Consider the following 26,081-nt stretch of genomic DNA (forward strand, 5'->3'; position numbering starts at 1 on the left):
AACACTGTTTAGCTGCCAAAAGCAGTTGGAATTGGGCCTAAACAGTGTGGTAAGTCTTTAGGTGATGGCTATTGTGTCTGTTTGACCTCTTCCAAATGTCTGTACTGGCAATAAAAAGAAAAAGTTTCCAATTTAAATAGCTAGAGAATAAAAACAATTTGCCAGTAATGTGAAAAAACCTACAGCACCAGGTGTTCCCATGTGGTCTCCCACCCAAGTACTAACCAGGCCCAACACTGCTTAGCTTCCAAGATCAGACGAGATTGGGCCTATCCAATGTGGTATGGCTGTAGGTGAGATACATGCTCTTTTTTGCCCTCTTCTCTTCTATCACCAGGTAAGCTAATAAAAAAGCTTCCTAACTGTTTTTGCTTACTGAAAAAAATCATGTGTTGGTAATGTAAAAAGACCTACAGGACATGATATTAGCAGGGGATCTTAAATTAAACTACTAAAGAGGCTCATACACTGTTTAGCTGCCAAAAGCAGTTGGAATTGGGCCTAAACAGTGTGGTAAGTCTTTAGGTGATGGCTATTGTGTATGTTTGACCTCTTCTAAATGTCTGTGCTGGCAATAAAAAGAAAAAGTTTCCAATTTAAATAGATAGAGAATAAAAACAATTTGCCAGTAATGTGAAAAAACCTACAGCACCTGGTGTTCCCATGTGTTCTCCCACCCAAGTACTAACCAGGCCCAACACTGCTTAGCTTCCAAGATCAGACGAGATTGGGCATATCCAATGAGGTATGGCTGTAGGTGAGATACAGGCACTTTTTTGCCGTCTTTTAATACTATCACCAGGTAAGCTAATAAAAAAGTTTCGTAACTGTTTTTGCTTACTGAAAAAAATCATGTGTTGGCAAGGTAAAAAGACCTACAGGACATGATATTAGCAGGGGATCTTAAATTAAACTACTAAAGAGGCTCAACACTGTTTAGCTGCCAAAAGCAGTTGGAATTGGGCCTAAACAGTGTGGTAAGTCTTTAGGTGATGGCTATTGTGTATGTTTGACCTCTTCTAAATGTCTGTGCTGGCAATAAAAAGAAAAAGTTTCCAATTTAAATAGATAGAGAATAAAAACAATTTGCCAGTAATGTGAAAAAACCTACAGCACCTGGTGTTCCCATGTGGTCTCCCACCCAAGTACTAACCAGGCCCAACACTGCTTAGCTTCCAAGATCAGACGAGATTGGGCCTATCCAATGTGGTATGGCTGTAGGTGAGATACATGCACTTTTTTGCCCTCTTCTACTTCTATCACCAGGTAAGCTAATAAAAAAGTTTCCTAACTGTTTTGGCTTAATGAAAAAAATCATGTTTTGGTAATGTAAAAAGACCTACAGGACATGATATTAGCAGGGGATCTTAAATGAAACTACTAAAGAGGCTCATACACTGTTTAGCTGCCAAAAGCAGTTGGAATTGGGCCTAAACAGTGTGGTAAGTCTTTAGGTGATGGCTATTGTGTCTGTTTGACCTCTTCCAAATGTCTGTACTGGCAATAAAAAGAAAAAGTTTCCAATTTAAATAGCTAGAGAATAAAAACAATTTACCAGTAATGTGAAAAAACCTACAGCACCAGGTGTTCCCATGTGGTCTCCCACCCAAGTACTAACCAGGCCCAACACTGCTTAGCTTCCAAGATCAGGCGAGATTGGGCATATCCAATGTGGTATGGCTGTAGGTGAGATACAGGCACTTTTTTGCCCTCTTTTACTTCTATCACCAGGTAAGTTAATAAAAAAGTTTCGTAACTGTTTTTGCTTACTGAAAAAAATCATGTGTTGGCAATGTAAAAAGACCTACAGGACATGATATTAGCAGGGGATCTTAAATGAAACTACTAAAGAGGCTCAACACTGTTTAGCTGCCAAAAGCAGTTGGAATTGGGCCTAAACAGTGTGGTAAGTCTTTAGGTGATGGCTATTGTGTATGTTTGACCTCTTCTAAATGTCTGTGCTGGCAATAAAAAGAAAAAGTTTCCAATTAAAATAGATAGAGAATAAAAACAATTTGCAAGTAATGTGAAAAACCTACAGCACCTGGTGTTCCCATGTGGTCTCCCACCCAAGTACTAACCAGGCCCAACACTGCTTAGCTGCCAAGATCAGACGAGATTGGGCCTATCCAATGTGGTATGGCTGTAGGTGAGATACAGGCACTTTTTTGCCCTCTTCTACTTCTATCACCAGGTAAGCTAATAAAAAAGTTTCGTAACTGTTTTTGCTTACTGAAAAAAATCATGTGTTGGCAATGTAAAAAGACCTACAGGACATGATATTAGCAGGGGATCTTAAATGAAACTACTAAAGAGGCTCAACACTGTTTAGCTGCCAAAAGCAGTTGGAATTGGGCCTAAACAGTGTGGTAAGTCTTTAGGTGATGGCTATTGTGTCTGTTTGACCTCTTACAAATGTCTCTACAGGCAATAAAAAGAAAAAGTTTCCAATTTAAATAGCTAGAGAATAAAAACAATTTGCCAGTAATGTGAAAAAACCTACAGCACCTGGTGTTCCCATGTGGTCTCCCACCCAAGTACTAACCAGGCCAACACTGCTTAGCTTCCAAGATCAGACGAGATTGGGCCTATCCAATGTGGTATGGCTGTAGGTGAGATACAGGCACTTTTTTGCCCTCTTCTACTTCTATCACCAGGTAAGCTAATAAAAAAGTTTCGTAACTGTTTTTGCTTACTGAAAAAAATCATGTGTTGGCAAGGTAAAAAGACCTACAGGACATGATATTAGCAGGGGATCTTAAATTAAACTACTAAAGAGGCTCAACACTGTTTAGCTGCCAAAAGCAGTTGGAATTGGGCCTAAACAGTGTGGTAAGTCTTTAGGTGATGGCTATTGTGTATGTTTGACCTCTTCTAAATGTCTGTGCTGGCAATAAAAAGAAAAAGTTTCCAATTTAAATAGATAGAGAATAAAAACAATTTGCCAGTAATGTGAAAAAACCTACAGCACCTGGTGTTCCCATGTGGTCTCCCACCCAAGTACTAACCAGGCCCAACACTGCTTAGCTTCCAAGATCAGACGAGATTGGGCCTATCCAATGTGGTATGGCTGTAGGTGAGATACATGTTCTTTTTTGCCCTCTTCTCTTCTATCACCAGGTAAGCTAATAAAAAAGCTTCCTAACTGTTTTTGCTTACTGAAAAAAATCATGTGTTGGTAATGTAAAAAGACCTACAGGACATGATATTAGCAGGGGATCTTAAATGAAACTACTAAAGAGGCTCAACACTGTTTAGCTGCCAAAAGCAGTTGGAATTGGGCCTAAACAGTGTGGTAAGTCTTTAGGTGATGGCTATTGTGTCTGTTTGACCTCTTACAAATGTCTCTACAGGCAATAAAAAGAAAAAGTTTCCAATTTAAATAGCTAGAGAATAAAAACTATTTGCCAGTAATGTGAAAAAACCTACAGCACCTGGTGTTCTCATGTGGTCTCCCACCCAAGTACTAACCAGGCCCAACACTGCTTAGCTTCCAAGATCAGGCAAGATTGGGCATATCCAATGTGGTATGGCTGTAGGTGAGATACAGGCACTTTTTTGCCCTCTTTTACTTCTATCACCAGGTAAGCTAATAAAAAAGTTTCGTAACTGTTTTTGCTTACTGAAAAAAATCATGTGTTGGCAATGTAAAAAGACCTACAGGACATGATATTAGCAGGGGATCTTAAATGAAACTACTAAAGAGGCTCAACACTGTTTAGCTGCCAAAAGCAGTTGGAATTGGGCCTAAACAGTGTGGTAAGTCTTTAGGTGATGGCTATTGTGTATGTTTGACCTCTTCTAAATGTCTGTGCTGGCAATAAAAAGAAAAAGTTTCCAATTTAAATAGATAGAGAATAAAAACAATTTGCCAGTAATGTGAAAAAACCTACAGCACCTGGTGTTCCCATGTGTTCTCCCACCCAAGTACTAACCAGGCCCAACACTGCTTAGCTTCCAAGATCAGACGAGATTGGGCATATCCAATGAGGTATGGCTGTAGGTGAGATACAGGCACTTTTTTGCCCTCTTTTACTTCTATCACCAGGTAAGCTAATAAAAAAGTTTCGTAACTGTTTTTGCTTACTGAAAAAAATCATGTGTTGGCAAGGTAAAAAGACCTACAGGACATGATATTAGCAGGGGATCTTAAATTAAACTACTAAAGAGGCTCAACACTGTTTAGCTGCCAAAAGCAGTTGGAATTGGGCCTAAACAGTGTGGTAAGTCTTTAGGTGATGGCTATTGTGTATGTTTGACCTCTTCTAAATGTCTGTGCTGGCAATAAAAAGAAAAAGTTTCCAATTTAAATAGATAGAGAATAAAAACAATTTGCCAGTAATGTGAAAAAACCTACAGCACCTGGTGTTCCCATGTGGTCTCCCACCCAAGTACTAACCAGGCCCAACACTGCTTAGCTTCCAAGATCAGACGAGATTGGGCCTATCCAATGTGGTATGGCTGTAGGTGAGATACATGCACTTTTTTGCCCTCTTCTACTTCTATCACCAGGTAAGCTAATAAAAAAGTTTCCTAACTGTTTTGGCTTAATGAAAAAAATCATGTTTTGGTAATGTAAAAAGACCTACAGGACATGATATTAGCAGGGGATCTTAAATGAAACTACTAAAGAGGCTCATACACTGTTTAGCTGCCAAAAGCAGTTGGAATTGGGCCTAAACAGTGTGGTAAGTCTTTAGGTGATGGCTATTGTGTCTGTTTGACCTCTTCCAAATGTCTGTACTGGCAATAAAAAGAAAAAGTTTCCAATTTAAATAGCTAGAGAATAAAAACAATTTACCAGTAATGTGAAAAAACCTACAGCACCAGGTGTTCCCATGTGGTCTCCCACCCAAGTACTAACCAGGCCCAACACTGCTTAGCTTCCAAGATCAGACGAGATTAGGCCTATCCAATGTGGTAGGGCTGTAGGTGAGATACATGTTCTTTTTTGCCCTCTTCTCTTCTATCACCAGGTAAGCTAATAAAAAAGCTTCCTAACTGTTTTTGCTTACTGAAAAAAATCATGTTTTGGTAATGTAAAAAGACCTACAGGACATGATATTAGCAGGGGATCTTAAATTAAACTACTAAAGAGGCTCAACACTGTTTAGCTGCCAAAAGCAGTTGGAATTGGGCCTAAACAGTGTGGTAAGTCTTTAGGTGATGGCTATTGTGTCTGTTTGACCTCTTACAAATGTCTCTACAGGCAATAAAAAGAAAAAGTTTCCAATTTAAATAGCTAGAGAATAAAAACAATTTGCCAGTAATGTGAAAAAACCTACAGCACCTCGTGTTCCCATGTGGTCTCCCACCCAAGTACTAACCAGGCCCAACACTGCTTAGCTTCCAAGATCAGACGAGATTGGGCCTATCCAATGTGGTATGGCTGTAGGTGAGATACAGGCACTTTTTTGCCCTCTTCTACTTCTATCACCAGGTAAGCTAATAAAAAAGTTTCGTAACTGTTTTTGCTTACTGAAAAAAATCATGTGTTGGCAATGTATAAAGACCTACAGGACATGATATTAGCAGGGGATCTTAAATTAAACTACTAAAGAGGCTCAACACTGTTTAGCTGCCAAAAGCAGTTGGAATTGGGCCTAAACAGTGTGGTAAGTCTTTAGGTGATGGCTATTGTGTCTGTTTGACCTCTTCCAAATGTCTGTACTGGCAATAAAAAGAAAAAGTTTCCAATTTAAATAGCTAGAGAATAAAAACAATTTGCCAGTAATGTTAAAAAACCTACAGCACCAGGTGTTCCCATGTGGTCTCCCACCCGAGTACTAACCAGGCCCAACACTGCTTAGCTTCCAAGATCAGACGAGATTGGGCCTAGCCAATGTGGTATGGCTGTAGGTGAGATACATGCTCTTTTTTGCCCTCTTCTCTTCTATCACCAGGTAAGCTAATAAAAAAAGCTTCCTAACTGTTTTTGATTACTGAAAAAAATCATGTGTTGGTAATGTAAAAAGACCTACAGGACATGATATTAGCAGGGGATCTTAAATGAAACTACTAAAGAGGCTCAACACTGTTTAGCTGCCAAAAGCAGTTGGAATTGGGCCTAAACAGTGTGGTAAGTCTTTAGGTGATGGCTATTGTGTCTGTTTGACCTCTTACAAATGTCTCTACATTCAATAACAAGAAAAAGTTTCCAATTTAAATATCTAGAGAATAAAAACAATTTGCCAGTAATGTGAAAAAACCTACAGCACCTGGTGTTCCCATGTGGTCTCCCACCCAAGTACTAACCAGGCCCAACACTGCTTAGCTTCCAAGATCAGACGTGATTGGGCATATCCAATGAGGTATGGCTGTAGGTGAGATACAGGCACTTTTTTGCCCTCTTTTACTTCTATCACCAGGTAAGCTAATAAAAAAGTTTCGTAACTGTTTTTGCTTACTGAAAAAAATCATGTGTTGGCAAGGTAAAAAGACCTACAGGACATGATATTAGCAGGGGATCTTAAATTAAACTACTAAAGAGGCTCAACACTGTTTAGCTGCCAAAAGCAGTTGGAATTGGGCCTAAACAGTGTGGTAAGTCTTTAGGTGATGGCTATTGTGTATGTTTGACCTCTTCTAAATGTCTGTGCTGGCAATAAAAAGAAAAAGTTTCCAATTTAAATAGATAGAGAATAAAAACAATTTGCCAGTAATGTGAAAAAACCTACAGCACCTGGTGTTCCCATGTGGTCTCCCACCCAAGTACTAACCAGGCCCAACACTGCTTAGCTTCCAAGATCAGACGAGATTGGGCCTATCCAATGTGGTATGGCTGTAGGTGAGATACATGCACTTTTTTGCCCTCTTCTACTTCTATCACCAGGTAAGCTAATAAAAAAGTTTCCTAACTGTTTTGGCTTAATGAAAAAAATCATGTTTTGGTAATGTAAAAAGACCTACAGGACATGATATTAGCAGGGGATCTTAAATGAAACTACTAAAGAGGCTCATACACTGTTTAGCTGCCAAAAGCAGTTGGAATTGGGCCTAAACAGTGTGGTAAGTCTTTAGGTGATGGCTATTGTGTCTGTTTGACCTCTTCCAAATGTCTGTACTGGCAATAAAAAGAAAAAGTTTCCAATTTAAATAGCTAGAGAATAAAAACAATTTACCAGTAATGTGAAAAAACCTACAGCACCAGGTGTTCCCATGTGGTCTCCCACCCAAGTACTAACCAGGCCCAACACTGCTTAGCTTCCAAGATCAGACGAGATTAGGCCTATCCAATGTGGTAGGGCTGTAGGTGAGATACATGTTCTTTTTTGCCCTCTTCTCTTCTATCACCAGGTAAGCTAATAAAAAAGCTTCCTAACTGTTTTTGCTTACTGAAAAAAATCATGTTTTGGTAATGTAAAAAGACCTACAGGACATGATATTAGCAGGGGATCTTAAATTAAACTACTAAAGAGGCTCAACACTGTTTAGCTGCCAAAAGCAGTTGGAATTGGGCCTAAACAGTGTGGTAAGTCTTTAGGTGATGGCTATTGTGTCTGTTTGACCTCTTACAAATGTCTCTACAGGCAATAAAAAGAAAAAGTTTCCAATTTAAATAGCTAGAGAATAAAAACAATTTGCCAGTAATGTGAAAAAACCTACAGCACCTCGTGTTCCCATGTGGTCTCCCACCCAAGTACTAACCAGGCCCAACACTGCTTAGCTTCCAAGATCAGACGAGATTGGGCCTATCCAATGTGGTATGGCTGTAGGTGAGATACAGGCACTTTTTTGCCCTCTTCTACTTCTATCACCAGGTAAGCTAATAAAAAAGTTTCGTAACTGTTTTTGCTTACTGAAAAAAATCATGTGTTGGCAATGTATAAAGACCTACAGGACATGATATTAGCAGGGGATCTTAAATTAAACTACTAAAGAGGCTCAACACTGTTTAGCTGCCAAAAGCAGTTGGAATTGGGCCTAAACAGTGTGGTAAGTCTTTAGGTGATGGCTATTGTGTCTGTTTGACCTCTTCCAAATGTCTGTACTGGCAATAAAAAGAAAAAGTTTCCAATTTAAATAGCTAGAGAATAAAAACAATTTGCCAGTAATGTTAAAAAACCTACAGCACCAGGTGTTCCCATGTGGTCTCCCACCCGAGTACTAACCAGGCCCAACACTGCTTAGCTTCCAAGATCAGACGAGATTGGGCCTAGCCAATGTGGTATGGCTGTAGGTGAGATACATGCTCTTTTTTGCCCTCTTCTCTTCTATCACCAGGTAAGCTAATAAAAAAAGCTTCCTAACTGTTTTTGCTTACTGAAAAAAATCATGTGTTGGTAATGTAAAAAGACCTACAGGACATGATATTAGCAGGGGATCTTAAATGAAACTACTAAAGAGGCTCAACACTGTTTAGCTGCCAAAAGCAGTTGGAATTGGGCCTAAACAGTGTGGTAAGTCTTTAGGTGATGGCTATTGTGTCTGTTTGACCTCTTACAAATGTCTCTACATTCAATAACAAGAAAAAGTTTCCAATTTAAATATCTAGAGAATAAAAACAATTTGCCAGTAATGTGAAAAAACCTACAGCACCTGGTGTTCCCATGTGGTCTCCCACCCAAGTACTAACCAGGCCCAACACTGCTTAGCTTCCAAGATCAGACGTGATTGGGCATATCCAATGTGGTATGGCTGTAGGTGGGATACAGTCACTTTTTTGCCCTCTTCTACTTCTATCACCAGGTAAGCTAATAAAAAAGTTTCGTAACTGTTTTTGCTTACTGAAAAAAATCATGTGTTGGCAATGTAAAAAGACCTACAGGACATGATATTAGCAGGGGATCTTAAATTAAACTACTAAAGAGGCTCAACACTGTTTAGCTGCCAAAAGCAGTTGGAATTGGGCCTAAACAGTGTGGTAAGTCTTTAGGTGATGGCTATTGTGTATGTTTGACCTCTTCTAAATGTCTGTGCTGGCAATAAAAAGAAAAAGTTTCCAATTTAAATAGATAGAGAATAAAAACAATTTGCCAGTAATGTGAAAAAACCTACAGCACCTGGTGTTCCCATGTGGTCTCCCACCCAAGTACTAACCAGGCCCAACACTGCTTAGCTTCCAAGATCAGACGAGATTGGGCATATCCAATGTGGTATGGCTGTAGGTGAGATACAGGCACTTTTTTGCCCTCTTCTACTTCTATCACCAGGTAAGCTAATAAAAAAGTTTCGTAACTGTTTTTGCTTACTGAAAAAAATCATGTGTTGGCAATGTAAAAAGACCTACAGGACATGATATTAGCAGGGGATCTTAAATTAAACTACTAAAGAGGCTCAACACTGTTTAGCTGCCAAAAGCAGTTGGAATTGGGCCTAAACAGTGTGGTAAGTCTTTAGGTGATGGCTATTGTGTCTGTTTGACCTCTTCCAAATGTAGGAGCCGGACTGGAGGCAAAGCCTGGGGGTAGGCTCCCCTGACAGGGTTTGTAGGGAGCTGACTAGCTGGACAGTCATAGAAGGGGTGTCTAAGGAGAGGGTCATAGGGGGAGGGGCTTAACGGGGTGTAGTAAGGGTATATAAGCAGAGTGCAGGCAGGAAATAGGGGTCACTGGGAGATTTTTCTGAACAGCTAAGCAGCACTGCATCTCCCATGGCTTCCCCAAACGCTGATGCTGAGGTATCTGCAGCGCTGGCTGCCCTCAGGGAGGCAGCAGGCACCAGAGGGACAGAGTGGCTGCAGCAGCAGATGTCAGGTCTGCTGGGGGGACTGGGAGCAGCAACGCAGGAGGCTGCTCCAGCGGGTGCACGGCCTCGGAGGTCCAGGCCTCCGGAGCGCTTTAGCCCATCTGTGTCCCCCAGGGTTCAGCGCCGTTCTAGGAGCCCCGTCAGGGACCCTCCAGGCCAGGCTGCGGGCCGGGCACCTTCCGCCCGCAGGACCAGGTCTGGGAGGAATCCAACATGCAGGCGGAACCCTCCGCGCGGGGGGAACCCCCCCCACGTGCAAGAAGATCCGGCGTCACGTGGGTCTGGACCTGGAGCGGCGGGGCATGCGGGGCATGCTGCTGCCCATCGCGGGGTGAGTCGTGCCAGGGGGGCAGAAGTACAGGCTGCGGACCGCAGGCCTGGTACACGGAGCGAGAGACGCACAGCTGGCTCCGCCTCCAACGCGGTCACGCCGGCTGGTGCTATGCCTGAAGGTCGGGATGACAGGAGAAGAGAGATGGCAGCGTCAGCAGACGATGGAGAGATACCTGGTCCTTCTTCATCTGGGACCCGTCAGGACACTGGACCTGCGGCTGCTGGGTTCACAGCCCCCAGGCAGCCTGGTGAGTCTGTCTCTATGTCTATTAATGCTTTAGCACAAAGTCAGGGGGGGGGAGGGTTAGCCCCCCAGGGGGAAATGAGTAGGGGCTTTACCGAATTATTGAGTGGTTTTGCAGATTGGCTGGTGGGTTTGCGGCAGGGGGCGGGGCCGTCCCCGGCGGCAGCATGGGCACCGCAGAATTCGGGCACACCAGCTAGCATTAGTGTGCCGGTCAGTAATAGTGTGCCTGTTAGCAGTGGGGTGCCGGTTAGCAGTGGGGTGACGGTTAGCAGTGGGGTGCCGGTTAGCAGTGGGGTGCCGTGGAGCAGCGTGGTGCTGGTACCCGGCGGGGAGCAAAGCAGCAGCAGGGCAGGGGCTGAAGGGGGCAGTGTGGTGACGCAGGATGAGAGTGGGAGGCTTAGTGACACTGCGAAAGGGGAGGTGTATGTATGTTTTGAGGGGCCATTGGGGGCCCACCTGAAGCAGGAGGTGAGGGAGAAGATTTGGAAAGGGGAATATGTGGATATATTTTCATTACTACCCTTAGAGCGTTTTAACCTGGATAGGCCCCGCAAGGAGGAGAAAAAGGAGGAGGAGGAACGGCGGCGGTATCGGCTGATACCGCGGACATTCACAAATTGGTTACAGGCATTTGCTATTTTAGCTAGTGTGATTGGGGAGAAGGCACCTGACAATTGTTCAGGCTTATTCTGTTACATGGATGCGATAGGAGAGGCATACCGTGTGTACGGGGGCATGGCCTGGCTCAGGTATGATGAGCAGTTTAGGCAGAGGAAGGCGGTTCGCCCCAACATTCGTTGGGATCATAAGGATATTGCTTTATGGTTAAAGGTAACGGCCCCCATAAAAAGTGGGCAGCCCTTTCGTGGGGATGGGGGGGGGCCGAGAGAGGCCACAAGCGGGACGGCCATGCAGAAGGGACTCTGCTTTGCCTTCAACGACGGGTCATGCCGGTTTGGAGCAAAATGCAAATTCAAGCATGAATGTTCATCATGTGGAGGGAACCATGGGGCAAATAAATGTTTCAGAGGGAAGTCCCGAGACAGTAGTTCAAAAGGGGGCGACACCAGTTCGGCTGGAAAGGATGCTGGGTTATCTGCGTAGGTATCCTGACCAGCGGACAGCCGCCTTGTTGGAGGAGGGGTTTAGGGAAGGTTTTAAGATACCTTCTGACGTGCAGGTGTCAAGAAGTTTTAGGAGGAATTTGAAGTCTGCTAGGGAGCATCCTGAAGTGGTGCAGGAAAAACTGTTTAAGGAGGTGCAGCTGGGTCGTATGGCTGGACCGTTTAGGGCGGCACCGTGGCCAGATTTGATAGTCTCTCCGTTGGGGGTGGTGCCAAAAAAGGAGGCGAACAAGTTTCGTCTGATACACCATTTATCCTTCCCAAAAGGGGCGTCGGTCAATGATGGCATTGACCCCGACATCTGCTCGGTGGTTTATACATCCTTTGATGCGGCAGTTAAGTGGGTGAAGCGGTTTGGGAAAGGGGCCATGTTGGCAAAGACTGATATTGAATCGGCATTCCGGTTGCTGCCTGTTCATCCAACCAGTTTGCGCTTGTTGGGATGTTGTTGGGATGGGGAGTTTTTTGTTGATCGTTGTTTACCGATGGGGTGCTCCTTGTCGTGTGCTTATTTTGAGGCCTTTAGTTCCTTTTTGGAGTGGGTGGTTAAGGATGTCTCTGGGTGCAGTTCAGTTATTCATTACCTAGATGATTTTTTATGTATTGGTCCGGGGGGACCGGTGTATGTGATTTATTGTTGAGGACTGTTGAAAGGGTGTCGGCAGACTTTGGGGTCCCGCTTGCTCCGGGAAAGACGGAGGGCCCTGCGACTGTGATCAGTTTTTTGGGTATTGTCATTGATACTGTGAATATGGAGTGTCGCTTGCCTGAAGAAAAGTTACTGGGTTTGAAGGCCGAGGTAGGGAGGGCGTTGCTGTTGAAGAAAATCAGATTGAGGGAATTACAGTCCTTGCTGGGTAAGTTGAATTTTGCGTGTCGCATTATGCCGATGGGCCGCATTTTCAGCAGGAGGCTGGCAGCAGCGACAGCAGGGGTGGTTCTTCCTCATCATTTTGTCAGATTAGGTAGTGAGTTGAAAGGGGACTTGCGGGTGTGGGCATCTTTTCTGGAAACCTTTAATGGCAGGGCGTTACGGATGTCAGACACGTGCGTGGCTACAGAGCTAGACCTTTTCACAGACGCCGCTGGGAGTGGCGGTTTTGGGGCTTATTGCCAGGGACATTGGTGTGTGGGCCGGTGGCCGGAGTCTTGGGTGCAGAGAGGCTTGGTTAAAAATTTAGCATTGTTGGAATTGTTTCCTATTTTGGTTGCAGTTGTTTGGGGTGAGCTGTTCCGCGATAGGAAGATTTGTTTTTACTGCGATAATTTGGGGGTGGTCATGGCTATTAATCAATTGTCGGCATCTTCACCGCCGGTGGTTACTATTTTGCAGCAGTTGGTATTGGAATGTCTGGCTTTGAATTTGTGGGTTGTGGCTAGGCACGTTCCCGGTGTCTCTAACGGCATTGCGGATTCTTTATCTCGTTCACAGTGGGAACGATTCCGGGAGTTGGCGCCAGAGGCGGACAGGGAGGGGACCGGGTTCCCGAGTCGGCTCTGGGCTCTGCTGGACGGGTAGTCGATCAGCTCATCAGGGAATCCTTGGCCCCAAATACATGGTCGGCATACAATCAGGAATGGCGGAGCTGGTTAGAATGGCGTGAGGTAGTAGGTTTGAAAGAGGATGATGACGAGTTGGCTGTCTTGCTATACATAGGCCATTGTAAGGAGATTGGTTGGTCAGTGGCTAAGATCACGCGCTGTATGGCGGGCTTAGCTTTTGGGTTTCGTGCAGGTGGGAGGCCTGATGTCACAAAGAATTTCCTGATTGCGCAGGCTTTAAAAGGCTGGAGAAAAGGACATGTAGTACAGGATCAGAGAAGGCCGGTGTCCTTCCAGTTGTTGCAGAATATGGGCAGGAAGTTGGGTGAGGTCTGTAGTTTCAATTTCGAGGAAAGGTTGTTCGGGGTAGCCTTTTCGCTTGCCTTCTTCGGGGCACTGCGGATTGGTGAACTCGTGAGTCCAAGCGTCTCCAGGCCGGGAGGTTTGTTAGGGGAGGATGTGGATTTATACTCGGATAGGGTGGAGCTAGTGGTGAGGAGGTCTAAGACGGATCAATTAGGGAGGGGGAAGAAGGTAGTTCTCTTCTCTGTACCGGGCTCAGATATGTGCCCGGTAGCACGGCTGAGGATATTTAAGGAAGTCAGAGTGGGCAGAGAAAGGGATCCTTTGCTGATGCATGCGAATGGGTCCTTTTTATCACGGTTCCAGTTCACAAGCGTGTTTAGAGCAGTCCTGCGGACGTTGGGCCTCAAGGGGGAGGAATACGCGGGTCACTCTTTCCGCATCGGGGCCGCAACTGAGGCTGCTAGGATGGGTTTGGGAGATGAGCTGATTAAGCGCATTGGGCGATGGGAATCGTCTCGTTTTCGTTCATATGTTCGTTTAGGGGATTGTTGAGGCTGATTGTGTTCTTTCTAATTTTAGGGCATCCCCCGTGCCTGATTTGGATTTTAGGACATTCATATGTCTTTTGGGGAGCTTTGCGGGCTGATGTCAGACCGAACGGCCGCCAGCTAGGTTTGGATAGAGAGGAGGCAGTGGTTCGATGGCTGGGGAAGCACGGTATGGTATGGAGTGGAATGTTACAGGAATTTCACCGTTTTGTTCGGCTCGATAGGGCTCCCGACATATTAGTGTTGCACGTGGGAGGGAATGACCTTGGGAGCAGACCATTTAGGGAGTTGATACGGGATATCAAGTTTGATCTCCTACGTTTATGGGCAATGTTTCCAGAGGTGATCACAGTTTGGTCGGATATTGTGCCGCGCCGTTATTGGAGGGATGCAAGGTCGGCTGACAAGATCAATAAGGCACGGATAAAAGTCAACAGGGCAATTGGGCGTTTTATGGCTAGAAACGGCGCGGTAGTGGTGAGGCACAGGGAACTTGAGTCTGGTGCCGGTGCTTTTTGGAGAGGAGACGGTGTGCATTTGAACGCTGTAGGGATCGATGTTTGGTCCTTGGGACTACAGGAAGGGATAGAAACAGCGTTCCGGATGTGGGGGGGTCGCCCGGGGTCAAGGGCTTAACCCCGTGCTTGGTGGCGGAGGGGGGTCCTCGAGGTTAGTGGCATTGAGGCTTAATTATGCGGCGGGGAGGGCCCCATGAGGGGGCTGGACTCCCCTGGGTGAGGCTAATTAATGAGCACTGGGTGTTGACAATTGGTGCCCTCGAGCCAATCGCTATCGGCTGGGGGTAACAACTCCTGGAAGTGCTTAGAGGTGTGGAATGATTTATTGAGGGCCTCGGGGACCACCTTCCGTGGGGAATGTTTTTGATTATTGTTAATTTTGTATTGTTTCAATAAAGATGGCTGCTGTGGCCAATTTTATCCAACAAGAGAGTTATGTCATTTGTGGGGGAATAATTGGGCACAGCGATTAGACAATACCCTGTCATGTAGGAGCCGGACTGGAGGCAAAGCCTGGGGGTAGGCTCCCCTGACAGGGTTTGTAGGGAGCTGACTAGCTGGACAGTCATAGAAGGGGTGTCTAAGGAGAGGGTCATAGGGGGAGGGGCTTAACGGGGTGTAGTAAGGGTATATAAGCAGAGTGCAGGCAGGAAATAGGGGTCACTGGGAGATTTTTCTGAACAGCTCCCACCCACCCTCCCTAATTTTATAATTTTTAGGAAGAATTATTGATAGGTTGTCTTTTGTCACAGTGGCCTGTGCGGAGGGGGGTCCTCGAGGTTAGTGGCATTGAGGCTTAATTATGCGGCGGGGAGGGCCCCATGAGGGGGCTGGACTCCCCTGGGTGAGGCTAATTAATGAGCACTGGGTGTTGACAATTGGTGCCCTCGAGCCAATCGCTATCGGCTGGGGGTAACAACTCCTGGAAGTGCTTAGAGGTGTGGATTGATTTATTGAGGGCCTCGGGGACCACCTTCCGTGGGGAATGTTTTTGATTATTGTTAATTTTGTATTGTTTCAATAAAGATGGCTGCTGTGGCCAATTTTATCCAACAAGAGAGTTATGTCATTTGTGGGGGGATAATTGGGCACAGCGATTAGACAATACCCTGTCATGTCTGTACTGGCAATAAAAAGAAAAAGTTTCCAATTTAAATAGCTAGAGAATAAAAACAATTTGCCAGTAATGTTAAAAAACCTACAGCACCAGGTGTTCCCATGTGGTCTCCCACCCAAGTACTAACCAGGCCCAACACTGCTTAGCTTCCAAGATCAGATGAGATTGGGCCTATCCAATGTGGTATGGCTGTAGGTGAGATACATGCTCTTTTTTGCCCTCTTCTCCTCTATCACCAGGTAAGCTAATAAAAAAGCTTCCTAACTGTTTTTGCTTACTGAAAAAAATCATGTGTTGGTAATGTAAAAAGACCTACAGGACATGATATTAGCAGGGGATCTTAAATTAAACTACTAAAGAGGCTCAACACTGTTTAGCTGCCAAAAGCAGTTGGAATTGGGCCTAAACAGTGTGGTAAGTCTTTAGGTGATGGCTATTGTGTCTGTTTGACCTCTTACAAATGTCTCTACAGGCAATAAAAAGAAAAAGTTTCCAATTTAAATAGCTAGAGAATAAAAACAATTTGCCAGTAATGTGAAAAAACCTACAGCACCTGGTGTTCCCATGAGGTCTTACAAATGTCTATACAGGCAATAAAAAGAAAAAGTTTCCAATTTAAATATCTAGAGAATAAAAACAATTTGCCAGTAATGTGAAAAAACCTACAGCACCTGGTGTTCCCATGTGGTCTCCCACCCAAGTACTAACCAGGCCCAACACTGCTTAGCTTCCAAGATCAGACGTGATTGGGCATATCCAATGTGGTATGGCTGTAGGTGGGATACAGGCACTTTTTTGCCCTCTTCTACTTCTATCACCAGGTAAGCTAATAAAAAAGTTTCGTAACTGTTTTTGCTTACTGAAAAAAATCATGTGTTGGCAATGTAAAAAGACCTACAGGACATGATATTAGCAGGGGATCTTAAATTAAACTACTAAAGAGGCTCAACACTGTTTAGCTGCCAAAAGCAGTTGGAATTGGGCCTAAACAGTGTGGTAAGTCTTTAGGTGATGGCTATTGTGTATGTTTGACCTCTTCTAAATGTCTGTGCTGGCAATAAAAAGAAAAAGTTTCCAATTTAAATAGATAGAGAATAAAAAGAATTTGCCAGTAATGTGAAAAAACCTACAGCACCTGGTGTTCCCATGTGGTCTCCCACCCAAGTACTAACCAGGCCCAACACTGCTTAGCTTCCAAGATCAGACGAGATTGGGCCTATCCAATGTGGTATGGCTGTATGTGAGATACATGCACTGTTTTGCCCTCTTCTACTTCTATCACCAGGTAAGCTAATAAAAAAGTTTCCTAACTGTTTTGGCTTAATGAAAAAAATCATGTTTTGGTAATGTAAAAAGACCTACAGGACATGATATTAGCAGGGGATCTTAAATTAAACTACTAAAGAGGCTCATACACTGTTTAGCTGCCAAAAGCAGTTGGAATTGGGCCTAAACAGTGTGGTAAGTCTTTAGGTGATGGCTATTGTGTCTGTTTGACCTCTTACAAATGTCTCTACAGGCAATAAAAAGAAAAAGTTTCCAATTTAAATAGCTAGAGAATAAAAACAATTTGCCAGTAATGTGAAAAAACCTACAGCACCTGGTGTTCCCATGTGGTCTCCCACCCAAGTACTAACCATGCCCAACACTGCTTAGCTTCCAAGATCAGACGAGATTGGGCATATCCAATGTGGTATGGCTGTAGGTGAGACACAGGCACTTTTTTGCCCTCTTCTACTTCTATCACCAGGTAAGCTAATAAAAAAGTTTCGTAACTGTTTTTGCTTACTGAAAAAAATCATGTGTTGGCAATGTAAAAAGACCTACAGGACATGATATTAGCAGGGGATCTTAAATTAAACTACTAAAGAGGCTCAACACTGTTTAGCTGCCAAAAGCAGTTGGAATTGGGCCTAAACAGTGTGGTAAGTCTTTAGGTGATGGCTATTGTGTATGTTTGACCTCTTCTAAATGTCTCTACAGGCAATAAAAAGAAAAAGTTTCCAATTTAAATAGCTAGAGAATAAAAACAATTTGCCAGTAATGTGAAAAAACCTACACAGCACCTGGTGTTCCCATGAGGTCTCCCACCCAAGTACTAACCAGGCCCAAAACTGCTTAGCTTCCAAGATCAGACGAGATTGGGCATATCCAATGGGGTATGGCTGTAGGTGAGATACATTCTCTTTTTTGCCCTCTTCTCTTCTATCACCATGTAAGCTAATAAAAAAGCTTCCTAACTGTTTTTGCTTACTGAAAAAAATCATGTGTTGGTAATGTAAAAAGACCTACAGGACATGATATTAGCAGGGGATCTTAAATTAAACTACTAAAGAGGCTCAACACTGTTTAGCTGCCAAAAGCAGTTGGAATTGGGCCTAAACAGTGTGGTAAGTCTTTAGGTGATGGCTATTGTGTCTGTTTGACCTCTTACAAATGTCTCTACAGGCAATAAAAAGAAAAAGTTTCCAATTTAAATATCTAGAGAATAAAAACAATTTGCCAGTAATGTGAAAAAACCTACAGCACCTGGTGTTCCCATGTGGTCTCCCACCCAAGTACTAACCAGGCCCAACACTGCTTAGCTTCCAAGATCAGACGTGATTGGGCATATCCAATGTGGTATGGCTGTAGGTGGGATACAGGCACTTTTTTGCCCTCTTCTACTTCTATCACCAGGTAAGCTAATAAAAAAGTTTCGTAACTGTTTTTGCTAACTGAAAAAAATCATGTGTTGGTAATGTAAAAAGACCTACAGGACATGATATTAGCAGGGGATCTTAAATTAAACTACTAAAGAGGCTCAACACTGTTTAGCTGCCAAAAGCAGTTGGAATTGGGCCTAAACAGTGTGGTAAGTCTTTAGGTGATGGCTATTGTGTCTGTTTGACCTCTTACAAATGTCTCTACAGGCAATAAAAAGAAAAAGTTTCCAATTTAAATATCTAGAGAATAAAAACAATTTGCCAGTAATGTGAAAAAACCTACAGCACCTGGTGTTCCCATGTGGTCTCCCACCCAAGTACTAACCAGGCCCAACACTGCTTAGCTTCCAAGATCAGACGTGATTGGGCATATCCAATGTGGTATGGCTGTAGGTGGGATACAGGCACTTTTTTGCCCTCTTCTACTTCTATCACCAGGTAAGCTAATAAAAAAGTTTCGTAACTGTTTTTGCTTACTGAAAAAAATCATGTGTTGGCAATGTAAAAAGACCTACAGGACATGATATTAGCAGGGGATCTTAAATTAAACTACTAAAGAGGCTCAACACTGTTTAGCTGCCAAAAGCAGTTGGAATTGGGCCTAAACAGTGTGGTAAGTCTTTAGGTGATGGCTATTGTGTATGTTTGACCTCTTCTAAATGTCTGTGCTGGCAATAAAAAGAAAAAGTTTCCAATTTAAATAGATAGAGAATAAAAACAATTTGCCAGTAATGTGAAAAAATCTACAGCACCTGGTGTTCCCATGTGGTCTCCCACCCAAGTACTAACCAGGCCCAACACTGCTTAGCTTCCAAGATCAGACGAGATTGGGCATATCCAATGTGGTATGGCTGTAGGTGAGATACATTCTCTTTTTTGCCCTCTTCTCTTCTATCACCATGTAAGCTAATAAAAAAGCTTCCTAACTGTTTTTGCTTACTGAAAAAAATCATGTGTTGGCAATGTAAAAAGACCTACAGGACATGATATTAGCAGGGGATCTTAAATTAAACTACTAAAGAGGCTCAACACTGTTTAGCTGCCAAAAGCAGTTGGAATTGGGCCTAAACAGTGTGGTAAGTCTTTAGGTGATGGCTATTGTGTCTGTTTGACCTCTTACAAATGTCTATACAGGCAATAAAAAGAAAAAGTTTCCAATTTAAATATCTAGAGAATAAAAACAATTTGCCAGTAATGTGAAAAAACCTACAGCACCTGGTGTTCCCATGTGGTCTCCCACCCAAGTACTAACCAGGCCCAACACTGCTTAGCTTCCAAGATCAGACGTGATTGGGCATATCCAATGTGGTATGGCTGTAGGTGGGATACAGGCACTTTTTTGCCCTCTTCTACTTCTATCACCAGGTAAGCTAATAAAAAAGTTTCGTAACTGTTTTTGCTTACTGAAAAAAATCATGTGTTGGCAATGTAAAAAGACCTACAGGACATGATATTAGCAGGGGATCTTAAATTAAACTACTAAAGAGGCTCAACACTGTTTAGCTGCCAAAAGCAGTTGGAATTGGGCCTAAACAGTGTGGTAAGTCTTTAGGTGATGGCTATTGTGTATGTTTGACCTCTTCTAAATGTCTGTGCTGGCAATAAAAAGAAAAAGTTTCCAATTTAAATAGATAGAGAATAAAAAGAATTTGCCAGTAATGTGAAAAAACCTACAGCACCTGGTGTTCCCATGTGGTCTCCCACCCAAGTACTAACCAGGCCCAACACTGCTTAGCTTCCAAGATCAGACGAGATTGGGCCTATCCAATGTGGTATGGCTGTATGTGAGATACATGCACTGTTTTGCCCTCTTCTACTTCTATCACCAGGTAAGCTAATAAAAAAGTTTCCTAACTGTTTTGGCTTAATGAAAAAAATCATGTTTTGGTAATGTAAAAAGACCTACAGGACATGATATTAGCAGGGGATCTTAAATTAAACTACTAAAGAGGCTCATACACTGTTTAGCTGCCAAAAGCAGTTGGAATTGGGCCTAAACAGTGTGGTAAGTCTTTAGGTGATGGCTATTGTGTCTGTTTGACCTCTTACAAATGTCTCTACAGGCAATAAAAAGAAAAAGTTTCCAATTTAAATAGCTAGAGAATAAAAACAATTTGCCAGTAATGTGAAAAAACCTACAGCACCTGGTGTTCCCATGTGGTCTCCCACCCAAGTACTAACCATGCCCAACACTGCTTAGCTTCCAAGATCAGACGAGATTGGGCATATCCAATGTGGTATGGCTGTAGGTGAGACACAGGCACTTTTTTGCCCTCTTCTACTTCTATCACCAGGTAAGCTAATAAAAAAGTTTCGTAACTGTTTTTGCTTACTGAAAAAAATCATGTGTTGGCAATGTAAAAAGACCTACAGGACATGATATTAGCAGGGGATCTTAAATTAAACTACTAAAGAGGCTCAACACTGTTTAGCTGCCAAAAGCAGTTGGAATTGGGCCTAAACAGTGTGGTAAGTCTTTAGGTGATGGCTATTGTGTATGTTTGACCTCTTCTAAATGTCTCTACAGGCAATAAAAAGAAAAAGTTTCCAATTTAAATAGCTAGAGAATAAAAACAATTTGCCAGTAATGTGAAAAAACCTACACAGCACCTGGTGTTCCCATGAGGTCTCCCACCCAAGTACTAACCAGGCCCAACACTGCTTAGCTTCCAAGATCAGACGAGATTGGGCATATCCAATGGGGTATGGCTGTAGGTGAGATACATTCTCTTTTTTGCCCTCTTCTCTTCTATCACCATGTAAGCTAATAAAAAAGCTTCCTAACTGTTTTTGCTTACTGAAAAAAATCATGTGTTGGTAATGTAAAAAGACCTACAGGACATGATATTAGCAGGGGATCTTAAATTAAACTACTAAAGAGGCTCAACACTGTTTAGCTGCCAAAAGCAGTTGGAATTGGGCCTAAACAGTGTGGTAAGTCTTTAGGTGATGGCTATTGTGTCTGTTTGACCTCTTACAAATGTCTCTACAGGCAATAAAAAGAAAAAGTTTCCAATTTAAATATCTAGAGAATAAAAACAATTTGCCAGTAATGTGAAAAAACCTACAGCACCTGGTGTTCCCATGTGGTCTCCCACCCAAGTACTAACCAGGCCCAACACTGCTTAGCTTCCAAGATCAGACGTGATTGGGCATATCCAATGTGGTATGGCTGTAGGTGGGATACAGGCACTTTTTTGCCCTCTTCTACTTCTATCACCAGGTAAGCTAATAAAAAAGTTTCGTAACTGTTTTTGCTTACTGAAAAAAATCATGTGTTGGCAATGTAAAAAGACCTACAGGACATGATATTAGCAGGGGATCTTAAATTAAACTACTAAAGAGGCTCAACACTGTTTAGCTGCCAAAAGCAGTTGGAATTGGGCCTAAACAGTGTGGTAAGTCTTTAGGTGATGGCTATTGTGTATGTTTGACCTCTTCTAAATGTCTGTGCTGGCAATAAAAAGAAAAAGTTTCCAATTTAAATAGATAGAGAATAAAAACAATTTGCCAGTAATGTGAAAAAATCTACAGCACCTGGTGTTCCCATGTGGTCTCCCACCCAAGTACTAACCAGGCCCAACACTGCTTAGCTTCCAAGATCAGACGAGATTGGGCCTATCCAATGTGGTATGGCTGTATGTGAGATACATGCACTGTTTTGACCTCTTCTCTTCTATCATCAGGTAAGCTAATAAAAAAGCATCCTAACTGTTTTTGCTTACTGAAAAAAATCATGTGTTGGTAATGTAAAAAGACCTACAGGACATGATATTAGCAGGGGATCTTAAATTAAACTACTAAAGAGGCTCAACACTGTTTAGCTGCCAAAAGCAGTTGGAATTGGGCCTAAACAGTGTGGTAAGTCTTTAGGTGATGGCTATTGTGTCTGTTTGACCTCTTACAAATGTCTCTACAGGCAATAAAAAGAAAAAGTTTCCAATTTAAATAGCTAGAGAATAAAAACAATTTGCCAGTAATGTTAAAAAACCTACAGCAGAGACTTCCGGTGGGCGGGGCGCCTAGAGCGGCCGCATTTTAGAGAGGCTCCCTTCTCCCCCAGAGAAAATCCTCTGGCATCGACCCCCCCAGTGCCTCAAAAAAGCACTAAACCTACCCCTTTGACCGCTCCACATCGTGAGGAGTGTGGGGGTATATTTATTGGAGCCGACAATCGAGCAGACCACCGGGGTCTGGCCCCTTAGCGCAGACGGCCCACAGAACCGCCAGGCACGAGGCAGGGTGCCAAACCAGAGGCGCTCCACTTCACAGCATGCCCCCTGCCCAGAGAGCGACAGCCGGGACCGGGGCACAGAAACACCTAACCGGCGCGAGGTGCACCCCTGGAGAATCCCCCGCAGAAAAACCCAGCCTGAGGAGGAAGCAGGGGCCGGGCGAGAACAGTGCAGCACACCGCGCCGGAGACCGCTCCACGGCGCACACCTGAGGCGACGCGGGTTGCGTGCCTTCCCCCGTGGCCTCTCCGATACACAACACCCAGGGGAGACGGCGACCGGCTGCGAGCGGGGTGCGGGAGGACTCCTCTCCCTCCCGCCCGACACTGCTGGACGGAGCAGCACCTCGTCGTCTACGGGACCTGCCGAGGCGAGGGGGAGCCTACACAGCGAGAGGTCTCCAAGCGCCTCCTGCGCCTTGTGAGTAACAACCCCCCTATCCCTTACATACACGGAGAAACCTGTGCCCCTTGCCGGTGCTGCGCAGGGGGTGAGCCCCACGTGGACGCGCATCCTGCCCTGCCCTTGGGACCAATTTGGCTGTGTGGGGATCAGGCTTGGGGGCCTGGGCACCCGTGAAGTGCGACACCCCATCATACCCACACATACAGAGACAGCACCACCCTGGGGAGCACTGCTGGGAGAGAGCCCCACACAGATACTCCCCTTGCCTCGCAGCCAGGAGAGTCTCCCCTCTCCCAACGGAGGATCATCCTCATAACCAGGGTGTTAGCTTTACCCCCCCCCCCTTTTTTGCCACACATCTGGTCTCACAGAGCGGCCGCTGGCAGTGGAGACCACTAAAAATACTTGACCCTGGCTGTGGGTAAAGGATCAGAGGCTGCTACACATCCTTGAAGCAGAACAGAGCAGAGAGCCCACTGAGAGCCCACTACCCCCTATTTACCAGCTGGTGACACTGCTGTCTGCCCCCTCTTGGCCTGGACAGAAATACTCTGAACTGAGCACCTGGCAGGTGAATCCCTAGGCTCAGAAAGCAAACGATCCGGGACTGAGAACCAAGTACACCCGCTTGTCTGGATTGCCGCCTGCCTACCTGGGGGGACCCACTGGCAGCCTGCCAACCCACCACATTTACCACTACTGCCCAGTCAAGGGGACTCAATCACTCACTTACTGAGCTGAACCACCAAGTAGTAGCTTGGAAGGCACGAACACGTATCTATATCTGTTTTTCTTATTCACAAGTTTCTTTGAAAAGGAAAGTTTCACCACTGTTATTAAGCTCTTTGGCTGCGGAGGAGAGGTGACCCCTGTAGTTGTCTTATATCCGCACAACACTACAAAACGTTTACTAGCTGAACTTAGCATAGTAACACACGCACTGCCAAACGTAGTCCTGCAAGCTGACAATCTAGGCACACACCCCATTACGTTTGTTAACTGATTTACCATACAGAGCAGGGGGGCCTGACTGGCGGTTAGGAGCGAACGGACGCACCCGCCGACGCCCGCAGAAATCTTGGTCTGTAGGCCCCTGTAAAGCCGCAATATACTAACAAACCACATAAGAGCCACTTGGTCCCAATTTCGGGAGTTGTACTCTAGTAGTCTTTTCTCCTAGACCGGACGGGCGCTTAGCCCAGAACCAACAATCTCACCATAGTTGGTACATTCTGCTCACAGATTGTTTCAGAACACAGCTGCCCATTAGTAGGGCACACTATTTAGGCCTGGTGACCATTTGAGTGATCACCACAGAACTAGAAATGTAATGGATTAATGTATGTTACTATGGGGTAACTTGACCTCCAGACTACACACCAGATAACCCACCGGCTTTGTCCATAAATAGAATCTCTAGGATTTAATAGCTCATTGGGTACACACACACAAGGAGACAATTGTGTTGTCCAGAGGGGTATGGACAAATTCCTAGAGAGGAATACCCCTTCTCAATCCTCACAACCCACACAAGATTCAAATATGGTGAAAAACCGCCAAAAAACAACCCAAAATGTCTCGCCCCCCTCCCCACTCCTATTCTCCTCAGATTCCTCCACAGGGAACCTATCTGGCAACCCATCACAAACGCAGTCCATACCCTCTCCTGAGGACAACGCAAAGGTCACTATACAAATGTTAATGCCTCTGTTAGACAAAAAATTTGAGGATCTGCATACCAGGCTGGAAGCCTCTTTAACAAAAATTGACTCAAACACAGCTAGAATAGCCACAGCGGAACAGCGCATCAGTGATGTTGAGGACTCTACCCACAACATGCAAGCGCTCTTAGACCGAAGGGAACAGACAATACTCTCTCTGTCCGCCAAGATAGACGAACTGGAAAATAGAGACAGAAGGTGCAACCTTCGATTCATAGGGATTCCAGAGTCAGTTAGAGGCCAGCAACTAGAGGAATTCATAACCGTTAAAATAGCCCAGACATTGGATATTTATGATCCCTCCAAAATGCTCCAGATAGAGAGAGTGCATAGAATAGGCCCGGAGAGACAGGATCAGGCTGTTAGACCAAGACCTACCATTGCGAAATTCCTGGACTACAGGGCAAAGGAAAAAATGCTCCTGGCCTATAGAACAGCCCAATCACTATCAATAGATGGCCAGAGAGTCCTGATCTTTCAGGATTTCTCGGCCATCGTGTCACAAAAACGGAAAGAATTCTCTCCAGTATGCAGAATGCTAATAGAAAAGAACCAAAGATTTGCCTTAATGTATCCAGCCAAACTTAGGATCATAGAGAATGGACGCCCCAGATACTTCACAGACCCTAACGTGGCCAAGACATATCTGGAGCGGGGTCCACCACCAGATAGACAGCCCGAGTAAAGGGAAAAAGGGTATCTGGTCCATATCAGTTTATCTGTCACACCAGGGGACTCAGTCGACAAGACTGAGACCTCTGGTGGGGACCTGGACCGGTACCTGAACCGGGGAGGTTGGAGAGGACCCCTGCGCATGAACTGCGCGACAGTGCACCCAGAGCCAATGAGTAGTCAGAGGTAAAAATACAACCAGGTTTATTATGCAGAAGGTTGTAATGGTACAGACAGTAAAGTATGCAGGAGTAATAACAGTTCATGCAGATTGCAATACTTTACAGGGATGATGAATTGTGGAATCGATGGTGGAACATCGGATGGATATCGGAGATGAAGACTGTGGGTCCGGAATGACGGACGGAAGGTAGGAGCTTGACTGTGGGTCCGGAATGACGGACGGAAGCTTGACTGTGGGTCCGGAGTGTCGGACTATCGATGGTGGAACATCGGAGATGGATGATGCAGGAGCATCGGAGGACCAGAGTCCTGGAGCTAGGCTGGACCGCTGGGCTGACGAGGCAGGCTCACAGGTGATGGAATAACCTGGATGTCGACAGGAGATGGAATAACCTGGAACGCTCTGCAGAATGGGAGACAACAGCAGCGGAGAAGTACACTTGCACGGAGACAAGGACAGCTGACCATATACAGGAGACAACTGAAGCACTAGCATTGATCTGAGAGCTCCCAGCATACTTATACCCACTGGGTGGCCAGGATTGGCCGGGCAGGTATGACTGGGAGATCAGATCACACAGGATTGGATGGGAATGACATGTGACTGGGAAAACATGGCAGCCCCCATGTCAGGCTATGGCGGGAAAGCATGTTTGCGCACACCATGCTGGATACTGGGAGCAATGGCGGCGGACAGGTGGATTGGCGTGCATTGGATACTGTCACTGGGGACAAGGA

General features: G+C 44.6%; 32 non-coding genes and 2 pseudogenes across 32 annotated transcripts; all 34 read right to left on the reverse strand.

Annotated features, from left to right (window-relative positions):
* Nucleotides 1-176: 176 nt before the first annotated feature.
* On the reverse strand, nt 177-295 carry LOC146022364 (5S ribosomal RNA). The gene has a single exon (XR_014451823.1). It is a non-coding gene; the product is annotated as a 5S ribosomal RNA (ribosomal RNA).
* A 345-nt stretch (nt 296-640) lies between these two features.
* Nucleotides 641-759, reverse strand: LOC146023585 (5S ribosomal RNA). The gene has a single exon (XR_014452997.1). It is a non-coding gene; the product is annotated as a 5S ribosomal RNA (ribosomal RNA).
* A 345-nt stretch (nt 760-1,104) lies between these two features.
* LOC146022030 (5S ribosomal RNA) lies at nt 1,105-1,223 on the reverse strand. Its single transcript, XR_014451498.1, has one exon. It is a non-coding gene; the product is annotated as a 5S ribosomal RNA (ribosomal RNA).
* A 346-nt stretch (nt 1,224-1,569) lies between these two features.
* LOC146022595 (5S ribosomal RNA) lies at nt 1,570-1,688 on the reverse strand. Its single transcript, XR_014452043.1, has one exon. It is a non-coding gene; the product is annotated as a 5S ribosomal RNA (ribosomal RNA).
* A 344-nt stretch (nt 1,689-2,032) lies between these two features.
* LOC146022926 (5S ribosomal RNA) lies at nt 2,033-2,151 on the reverse strand. The gene has a single exon (XR_014452362.1). It is a non-coding gene; the product is annotated as a 5S ribosomal RNA (ribosomal RNA).
* Nucleotides 2,152-2,496: 345 nt separating this feature from the next.
* Nucleotides 2,497-2,614, reverse strand: LOC146024673 (5S ribosomal RNA; annotated as a pseudogene).
* Nucleotides 2,615-2,959: 345 nt separating this feature from the next.
* LOC146022031 (5S ribosomal RNA) lies at nt 2,960-3,078 on the reverse strand. Its single transcript, XR_014451499.1, has one exon. It is a non-coding gene; the product is annotated as a 5S ribosomal RNA (ribosomal RNA).
* A 344-nt stretch (nt 3,079-3,422) lies between these two features.
* On the reverse strand, nt 3,423-3,541 carry LOC146024021 (5S ribosomal RNA). The gene has a single exon (XR_014453418.1). It is a non-coding gene; the product is annotated as a 5S ribosomal RNA (ribosomal RNA).
* A 345-nt stretch (nt 3,542-3,886) lies between these two features.
* Nucleotides 3,887-4,005, reverse strand: LOC146023586 (5S ribosomal RNA). The gene has a single exon (XR_014452998.1). It is a non-coding gene; the product is annotated as a 5S ribosomal RNA (ribosomal RNA).
* Nucleotides 4,006-4,350: 345 nt separating this feature from the next.
* LOC146022032 (5S ribosomal RNA) lies at nt 4,351-4,469 on the reverse strand. Its single transcript, XR_014451500.1, has one exon. It is a non-coding gene; the product is annotated as a 5S ribosomal RNA (ribosomal RNA).
* A 346-nt stretch (nt 4,470-4,815) lies between these two features.
* Nucleotides 4,816-4,934, reverse strand: LOC146024206 (5S ribosomal RNA). The gene has a single exon (XR_014453595.1). It is a non-coding gene; the product is annotated as a 5S ribosomal RNA (ribosomal RNA).
* Nucleotides 4,935-5,278: 344 nt separating this feature from the next.
* On the reverse strand, nt 5,279-5,397 carry LOC146023906 (5S ribosomal RNA). The gene has a single exon (XR_014453307.1). It is a non-coding gene; the product is annotated as a 5S ribosomal RNA (ribosomal RNA).
* A 345-nt stretch (nt 5,398-5,742) lies between these two features.
* On the reverse strand, nt 5,743-5,861 carry LOC146023421 (5S ribosomal RNA). Its single transcript, XR_014452840.1, has one exon. It is a non-coding gene; the product is annotated as a 5S ribosomal RNA (ribosomal RNA).
* Nucleotides 5,862-6,206: 345 nt separating this feature from the next.
* Nucleotides 6,207-6,325, reverse strand: LOC146021555 (5S ribosomal RNA). The gene has a single exon (XR_014451035.1). It is a non-coding gene; the product is annotated as a 5S ribosomal RNA (ribosomal RNA).
* A 345-nt stretch (nt 6,326-6,670) lies between these two features.
* On the reverse strand, nt 6,671-6,789 carry LOC146022033 (5S ribosomal RNA). Its single transcript, XR_014451501.1, has one exon. It is a non-coding gene; the product is annotated as a 5S ribosomal RNA (ribosomal RNA).
* Nucleotides 6,790-7,135: 346 nt separating this feature from the next.
* On the reverse strand, nt 7,136-7,254 carry LOC146024207 (5S ribosomal RNA). The gene has a single exon (XR_014453596.1). It is a non-coding gene; the product is annotated as a 5S ribosomal RNA (ribosomal RNA).
* A 344-nt stretch (nt 7,255-7,598) lies between these two features.
* LOC146023907 (5S ribosomal RNA) lies at nt 7,599-7,717 on the reverse strand. The gene has a single exon (XR_014453308.1). It is a non-coding gene; the product is annotated as a 5S ribosomal RNA (ribosomal RNA).
* Nucleotides 7,718-8,062: 345 nt separating this feature from the next.
* Nucleotides 8,063-8,181, reverse strand: LOC146023422 (5S ribosomal RNA). Its single transcript, XR_014452841.1, has one exon. It is a non-coding gene; the product is annotated as a 5S ribosomal RNA (ribosomal RNA).
* A 345-nt stretch (nt 8,182-8,526) lies between these two features.
* LOC146025552 (5S ribosomal RNA) lies at nt 8,527-8,645 on the reverse strand. Its single transcript, XR_014454211.1, has one exon. It is a non-coding gene; the product is annotated as a 5S ribosomal RNA (ribosomal RNA).
* Nucleotides 8,646-8,990: 345 nt separating this feature from the next.
* Nucleotides 8,991-9,109, reverse strand: LOC146023611 (5S ribosomal RNA). The gene has a single exon (XR_014453022.1). It is a non-coding gene; the product is annotated as a 5S ribosomal RNA (ribosomal RNA).
* Nucleotides 9,110-15,500: 6,391 nt separating this feature from the next.
* Nucleotides 15,501-15,619, reverse strand: LOC146021557 (5S ribosomal RNA). Its single transcript, XR_014451037.1, has one exon. It is a non-coding gene; the product is annotated as a 5S ribosomal RNA (ribosomal RNA).
* Nucleotides 15,620-16,081: 462 nt separating this feature from the next.
* Nucleotides 16,082-16,200, reverse strand: LOC146025553 (5S ribosomal RNA). The gene has a single exon (XR_014454212.1). It is a non-coding gene; the product is annotated as a 5S ribosomal RNA (ribosomal RNA).
* A 345-nt stretch (nt 16,201-16,545) lies between these two features.
* LOC146023498 (5S ribosomal RNA) lies at nt 16,546-16,664 on the reverse strand. Its single transcript, XR_014452913.1, has one exon. It is a non-coding gene; the product is annotated as a 5S ribosomal RNA (ribosomal RNA).
* A 346-nt stretch (nt 16,665-17,010) lies between these two features.
* LOC146022883 (5S ribosomal RNA) lies at nt 17,011-17,129 on the reverse strand. Its single transcript, XR_014452321.1, has one exon. It is a non-coding gene; the product is annotated as a 5S ribosomal RNA (ribosomal RNA).
* A 345-nt stretch (nt 17,130-17,474) lies between these two features.
* Nucleotides 17,475-17,595, reverse strand: LOC146024986 (5S ribosomal RNA; annotated as a pseudogene).
* Nucleotides 17,596-17,939: 344 nt separating this feature from the next.
* On the reverse strand, nt 17,940-18,058 carry LOC146025555 (5S ribosomal RNA). The gene has a single exon (XR_014454213.1). It is a non-coding gene; the product is annotated as a 5S ribosomal RNA (ribosomal RNA).
* A 345-nt stretch (nt 18,059-18,403) lies between these two features.
* LOC146025556 (5S ribosomal RNA) lies at nt 18,404-18,522 on the reverse strand. Its single transcript, XR_014454214.1, has one exon. It is a non-coding gene; the product is annotated as a 5S ribosomal RNA (ribosomal RNA).
* Nucleotides 18,523-18,867: 345 nt separating this feature from the next.
* On the reverse strand, nt 18,868-18,986 carry LOC146021721 (5S ribosomal RNA). Its single transcript, XR_014451198.1, has one exon. It is a non-coding gene; the product is annotated as a 5S ribosomal RNA (ribosomal RNA).
* Nucleotides 18,987-19,330: 344 nt separating this feature from the next.
* On the reverse strand, nt 19,331-19,449 carry LOC146025557 (5S ribosomal RNA). The gene has a single exon (XR_014454215.1). It is a non-coding gene; the product is annotated as a 5S ribosomal RNA (ribosomal RNA).
* A 345-nt stretch (nt 19,450-19,794) lies between these two features.
* On the reverse strand, nt 19,795-19,913 carry LOC146023499 (5S ribosomal RNA). Its single transcript, XR_014452914.1, has one exon. It is a non-coding gene; the product is annotated as a 5S ribosomal RNA (ribosomal RNA).
* A 346-nt stretch (nt 19,914-20,259) lies between these two features.
* Nucleotides 20,260-20,378, reverse strand: LOC146022885 (5S ribosomal RNA). The gene has a single exon (XR_014452323.1). It is a non-coding gene; the product is annotated as a 5S ribosomal RNA (ribosomal RNA).
* A 345-nt stretch (nt 20,379-20,723) lies between these two features.
* LOC146024447 (5S ribosomal RNA) lies at nt 20,724-20,844 on the reverse strand. The gene has a single exon (XR_014453828.1). It is a non-coding gene; the product is annotated as a 5S ribosomal RNA (ribosomal RNA).
* A 344-nt stretch (nt 20,845-21,188) lies between these two features.
* LOC146025559 (5S ribosomal RNA) lies at nt 21,189-21,307 on the reverse strand. The gene has a single exon (XR_014454218.1). It is a non-coding gene; the product is annotated as a 5S ribosomal RNA (ribosomal RNA).
* A 345-nt stretch (nt 21,308-21,652) lies between these two features.
* LOC146024303 (5S ribosomal RNA) lies at nt 21,653-21,771 on the reverse strand. The gene has a single exon (XR_014453688.1). It is a non-coding gene; the product is annotated as a 5S ribosomal RNA (ribosomal RNA).
* Between the last annotated feature and the right edge of the window lie 4,310 nt (nt 21,772-26,081).

The sequence above is a fragment of the Crinia signifera genome, chromosome 7 (assembly GCF_055691185.1).
Source record: "Crinia signifera chromosome 7, ASM5569118v1, whole genome shotgun sequence".
Classification (NCBI taxonomy): Eukaryota; Metazoa; Chordata; class Amphibia; order Anura; family Myobatrachidae; genus Crinia; species Crinia signifera.